General features: G+C 36.2%; 1 protein-coding gene across 1 annotated transcript in view; it reads right to left on the minus strand.

Annotated features, from left to right (window-relative positions):
• The window catches only part of LOC102380047 (neurobeachin-like), a 122,767-nt gene that overhangs the window by 91,020 nt on the left and 25,130 nt on the right, over positions 1-6,617 (minus strand).

Here is a 6,617-nt window from a genome sequence, read left to right on the forward strand (position 1 = left end):
CAGGGAGCTAGCCTCCTCCCCATCTCCTGGATGAGCTGACCATGGCTCTTTCCTGCTCCCTGGCTAGGCCCTGGAGCTGCACATTCCCTTCCTAGACCTGGGCCCCACACATTGCCCTGCCCTATTCCTTCCCTACCTTATTGTGGGGGCCTCAATCCAGCACACATGCATGTGGTGCCCCCTGTAGGCTGGAACTCTGCCAACCTGCAAAGGGAAAGCTGCCATTTTCCATATTTTTCTCCTTTAAAGGAGAAAAGCCAACAACCAGGACCCACCTGTCTGCCTAGGTCTGCCCTCTTGCAGCAGGTCCTGCCTGCTGGGCTGCAGAGGCCTTGAGGGGAAGGCAGCAGGGTGCAGAGCCCTGAGCCCACAGGCAGGCTGTGTGTGGGGAGTTAGGGGCACTGGTAGGGCCCAGGAAGCTGTGGGTTGGGAATGACGGGCACCAGCAGGGCTGTGGGTCAGAAGTGAGGGGCACCAGGCACAGAGGCACTGTGATTTTCTCTTTTAAAGGAAAAAAAATCTGTGCTTTTCTCCTTAAAAGGGGAAAATCCATGTTTTTCTCTTTAAAACAGAGAATATCCACATTTTCCCATGGCAAACAGAAAACGCAGATCCCCACTGATCACTTGTACCAGTTTATGTGTAATTCCCTAGCCCTGCAGAAATACTAAAATGACCATCTTCCACTGACTTCATAGGCTGTATTACAGAAACTAATACCTTACCTGTTCCAGCCAGTATCTCTAATTTTTGTTCATGTATATGTGTTCTACAACTTCCCACAAAACATGGACTACCACAAATTCCAGTTTCTGCACATTGGAAGAGGAGCACTGCTGAAAAAGCTCATCATTAACATAGTAACAGCAAGAAGATCTCAGAATACCAGTAACAGGATCTGAAGTATCAGTATGGTATGCATGCCAGAAGCTGGGACCTACTAGTCTTGTTACCCCAGGAACTTGTGTCTGTCAATACTTTCTCTAAGTAAGCTGCTTGTTCAAGCTATGAAGTATTTAACTGTTTGAAACAGATGTGGTTGAGAAACTGTTTTCAGAAAAAGCATCATTTTCAGTGTGAAAAAAATTAGAGCCAAATCTCAAAGAAGTATCTGATTAAGTTCCAGCCACTTTGAACAGTACAAGAGTCTACGTAGCTCAACAGAAAATGGGATACCTTCTATATTGTAACACAAAAAGCATCCTTAAAACCTGTGCCAGCCTGTAGGTATAAAATGGGCAAATGCAGAGAAAAGTGACATAAATAATAAATATTAAACAAAAAAGGCAGCTATTAAAGATTTTTTTTACTTTAAATATATTTTATTGTATTGTGTTCAACCTAAGTATAATTTTGTATAGTGATATTTACTGGCTTCTTTGCTATTGTCAAAATGTATCAAAGAGTCCAAATAAGTCTTGCAAACTGTATAACATGTCATGTGTAATTTCATACAACAATAAATAGTTAGAGTTCAAAGAGTTAATAAAACTGGGGATTCTAGTGATCTAAATCCATTTGCAGTAATTTCTGTCTAGTTCTCCTTGACATTTCACAAGCTGGTAACCTCCTCTGCTCCCCTTTCATTCACACTTCTAATAAGACAGGTTAGCTTTCTATCATTTAATAGTCAGCTACCTTTCAAGCAGCCCTTGCAGCTTGGCTCATCTCAAATGAAGAATGATTCAGTAAAGCTACCAAGGGGTGTAAAAAAATGGTTAAATGAATATTATAATAGACATTTCATGTCTGTAAATGTGATCTCTAGTTTATTTTAATAGCTATTCTAAAACCCCAAGGTATAGTTAATAGTATTATATGCATGGTGTCTCTGTATGAGGAAACATCCCAAAACACGTTTTCTAATTTATAAGCTCGTGACAAATCCAAGCTGCTGAGAAATTAAACTTTAAAAATATGTCTTGGGGTGATAGAAGACCACTATTAACACTATCATAATTGTATACCACTTGCATCAAATCTGACATTTCAGTTTAATATGTTTTGCTAAGAATATACCATTTTATGGTCTCCCAGTGAAATCAAATCCAACACAGACGTTTTCACTTTTCTAATATAATTTACTTGCAAGGTTTTAAAGCTGCCATTTCTTGTTTTTTCTTTCTTTCTTTTTTCCCCCAAAAGGTTGATCCCCTGGTATCCATTAATTCCATAAAAGCCTCATATTGGATCACTGAGTCAGTCATGAGTACCTCCATTAACTGTATTAATTTACACTATGTCACCTTAATGACACTATGTCATAGCTACCTTTTCTGACATCTACATGCTCCATTCAAAAAGTAACATAACAAGTTTGAGAGGCATTAGGAAAGATTAGTGCCTGAACAGCAGATTCTTTAGATGTCAATGTTACCAAAAACTGGAGGGGGAGTGGAAGGAGTGGGGGAAAAAGATGTGAAAGCTGACTGGCCAAGTTATGGTCATTTCCGGGTGACTTGTTTCCTGAAAGGTCACCCTACTAACAGTCATTCTTCTTCCAGCTTGTACTGATTATCACAGGAGAAGGTCGACATTAATAAAGGGAGACACAATAAAATAAACTATTTTATCCAGGTTCTCCCTTGTGTGTTACCATGCTAATATAGCACATACTGTATTAATTCGGTTCTATTCAATACAGGTGAATGAGTCTCTTTGAAAATGAACCCAAACAGCATAAAAATACTGAACAAAAACATGTAAGTAAATCTTTAATCATCCATTGCACATAATTCCCTGATTATGTTTTTCAAAGATGTTGTACCCTATGCCATGATCTGTGAGGTAGCATTAAATGGAAATTACTGCATGCTTTTTTGGATGGCTCAGATTACCACAACCTTATTATCTAAATGTGAAACATTTTAGCTTGTGAAGACACTGAATGCACATGTACGCACATGCACACAGAGAGAAAGGGGGGGGAGGGTGGGCAGAGATTGAGAGGGAGAGGAAGACAACTACAGTCTTTCAAAATAATACATGCAAATACTAGCTGCCTGTTTTTCATTATTTTAATAGTATACTAAAAAACTGAGTTTTTTTAGAAGACATATTAAGGCTGGAGGTGAAACAACTGAGGAGAGTAATGCTGTGGTGTTTGTTTCTGCTGCTTAAGAATTTAATATTACAAACCAAAATTCAAAAATAAAAAGATTAGCTGATTCATTTTCTCTCTTAAAATAAACCTCAAAATACTATCAAAACAGTTTTAATTCAAAGTTTGCTTTTCTATCATAACTTATTTCAAGATCCAGGTCTTTCATTAGACCAACAAAAAAAATTAAGGACGTCCAGGTATTTTACTGAATATATGTACAATATATACAGCACATAATTCTATTAAATTTTAAGGCTGTTACACTTTATTTTTAAGGACTCTGTGATCTTTACCATTGTAATTATTCATTAAGTAGTCTCTCTCCTATCCATTAGGTAGGTAATCTATCTTTATATCTAGTTGCTCTCACTTTCGTTTCAATTACTTTCAGATTTATCATATATGGATTAGAATTTATCAGGTAGCTAAATATGGATCTCCAATTCTTATTTAATTTAGTTTTCTTTCAAAATAGACTCTTCAAATGTAACCCTATCCAATGTTTAAAGACTAAAATCAGCATTGTCAGAATGTTACAACAGTGCTAACAATCTATATTAAGAATCTTGCAAGAGTATGTGATCCAAATGGGCAAAAGTATATTAAGTATTCCAAGTAGCAGCACATTAGATCTCAAGAGATGGGGTATTTCTAGAATTAAGAATAGTTTCTTTTCCTTTCATCTTGTAGAATGAACTTTAAAGGCCTCAGGGAGAAGTTGGCCCTGATGTCATGGCACTGAGAAATGTAGTTCATTAGTATCTTAAGCTACAAACAACAGCAACAATTAGCTGCTATACCCATTCTTGATTTATCACTAAGAAACACAAGACTTTAGCGATGAAAAGGGCCTAGAGGGTCAACTAGTTCATCCTCTTGCCAATTCATGATTGTCCCTACTATATACTTTCTAGTGCTTTGCATTCTACCTATAAGAATCCTAAGTAAGAAGTTTTTCTGCTTTCCTTGAGAAACTGATCTACAACCAAACAAATGTCCCTGCTCAGTAAGTTTTCACGTTACATTGCCTAAATTATCCTTTTTAAATTTTCATCTAATTATTCTTAGCTGTATCTCTTTGCTCTGTGATAAACAATTCCTCCCTCTCTCAGAGTATTGGTATACCATATCACATCCTTCTTTTTGGATAGCACTTAGCCAGAGCATACACATTTATTTTTATCTTCTCCTGTAATCAACCTATCCAGCTCCTTTTGTTTTTGCTGTTCTTCCTAGAACGCCCTCAAGTTTGTGTACATATTTCTAGTAATGAATACCCCAGCAATGTAAACACTGAAGAATTATATTACCCAGTATGTATATAAAATATAAAAACACCTCTTCTTTATAAACATGAGGTATATGTCACAGAGCTGGAAGAAAAACAGAGCACATCAGGTGGAACTCTGATACACTGGTATGTTAGCCTGTTAGACTGCTAGGCTTGTAACCTGTTGATCTGGACAGTCTTCAGGCTTCCTCCTCCAGAAGTGAATGCTGAACATTATTTAACAAGGAATGTTATTTATACATATTATATATATATATAATTTTATAATACATAAATATGTTTTCCAAAATGTAGCAAAAGTATACAAGAACTATTTGGCATAAGCATTAATACTACTTTTTCATAAAGCTGGTATAATAACTAGCTTATTTGTAAAAGTTACTGGAAACTAAATAAAGAATTAATAGTAGAATGAAAAATGGAATGCAAAACATTGTATTTTCAAAACATTAATGAGATTTTATTCATATAATTTCCATTTGTCTTTCATTTGAAAATTGCACAGATACATTTCTGTGTGAGTCCATGAAATTTTAGGTGGTAAACAAACAAACAAACAAACACACACTCTTCTGCAGCTGCATTATGTTTTCTATATGTTAGAAAATCAGAATTCTTGCTACTCACGTAAAAACTGTTAGGGCTTCACATGCCAGATGTAATGTACAACTGCAGAAATGTATTTTGGGGCAGCCAGGCAACTCTTGCCACATGCCAAAGTCCTAGACTTAGCCTCATGAGCATTATGTGCAATGCAAACCCATTATATGGTGCTGACATTATGGGAATCATTTGCTCTATGATAGTCTTAAGGAAGGATATCTTCCATAGCTGGGTGATAGCCAGACTGGAAAAGACTGAATAACTTCAGTGGCTCTCCACCACAGTAGTCTCTGAAACACTGTGAAATAATCTTCATCTCAAAGCAGAACAAATCTTTTCCTTGAACTTTCTGAATAGATAACTAAAAGGAAAGTGAGTAGGTGAGATGTCAAATTAAATTCTATACACTGCTCCTGCTGTCAATAGGATACCAACATCGATTTAATTATGGTAGTCATCAAATTAATAGGCAGGTAATAATGAATATTTCAGAGCACCACTTTTTTCTGTACTTCTAACTGCAACATTTTTCAGGTCTCCAAGTCATTGCAAGAGCCACAATCACTGGAAGGGAAACTCAAGCAAAGAAACCATATCACTTGCCCAAGATTATTGACAGAAGATAAGGAATGTGACTGCAAAGTGACATATTTAAAGACTCAGTCAAAGTAGACTAGGTTTAGGTAAAAAGTAAAAATCAAAACTTGAAGACATTTCAGATGTGAAGAAAACCCTATATTACATACATCAGAAGCTGATGTGTGTACCTTTACCTGTCCAATCAGCACTTCACTCCATTCTTTGTCACTGTAAGTGTAACTGGGAGAAGATGTACAATTTCACTGAGTTCCAGTGGAACCCACATAATTACAGTGTAGTAGAGGAAACTAATTAGTTTAGTATTTCTTCCTTTAAAAAAATTATTTCCTGCCACAGGTTAGGATGGAAATCCAGTCCATAAAGAATGCTGTTTTATCAAGAAGCTACAGAACAAAGAGCAGGTAGAGATTGCACACACTCCTATAATATTAAGGCAGAAAGAGAGTCCCGACTAAAAACAGAAGAGAAACTTTATTGGTTCTTTTTTTGGTCAGATCAAATCAGATGCTTATGGTAATGTTCCCTTGCTTCTGATATTTAATAATGTGTGTGACAGGAATAGAACAATATACACTTATTTTAAAACTATCTTTTTAAACAAGAGAAGAATGCACAGTTCTTATTGGACACTTCAGACTTTGAAGGCAACCTTATTACTACAGAAATGAGAATCAGGAAAAAATCATATTGTTCAAAATATGACAAGATATTGTTTTCTTTTTCATAACATCCCATGTATATGTACAATAACCCTTTGTATTTAACAATAGGTAAGTAATAACAACAGCAAAATTACTCTGCTCTCCGGCTGTTTCTGTATATTGTGTAGATGTTGGCTTAATCTAATGTGTATTGTTGCATAATATCCTGAGGCACAGTCAAGTAAAAGCTAAAGCTCTACAGAAAAGCCTACATTTTAAATGGGTCTTGTCATTAATGCTTTATTAATTGCCCCAGGCAATGCAAACCCAGAGCTAGGCAAGCTATAACAATATGACACTTTAAGGTCAAATCCAATTC

This window comes from Alligator sinensis, unplaced genomic scaffold (genome assembly GCF_000455745.1).
Source record: "Alligator sinensis unplaced genomic scaffold, ASM45574v1 scaffold1034_1, whole genome shotgun sequence".
Taxonomy (NCBI): domain Eukaryota; kingdom Metazoa; phylum Chordata; order Crocodylia; family Alligatoridae; genus Alligator; species Alligator sinensis.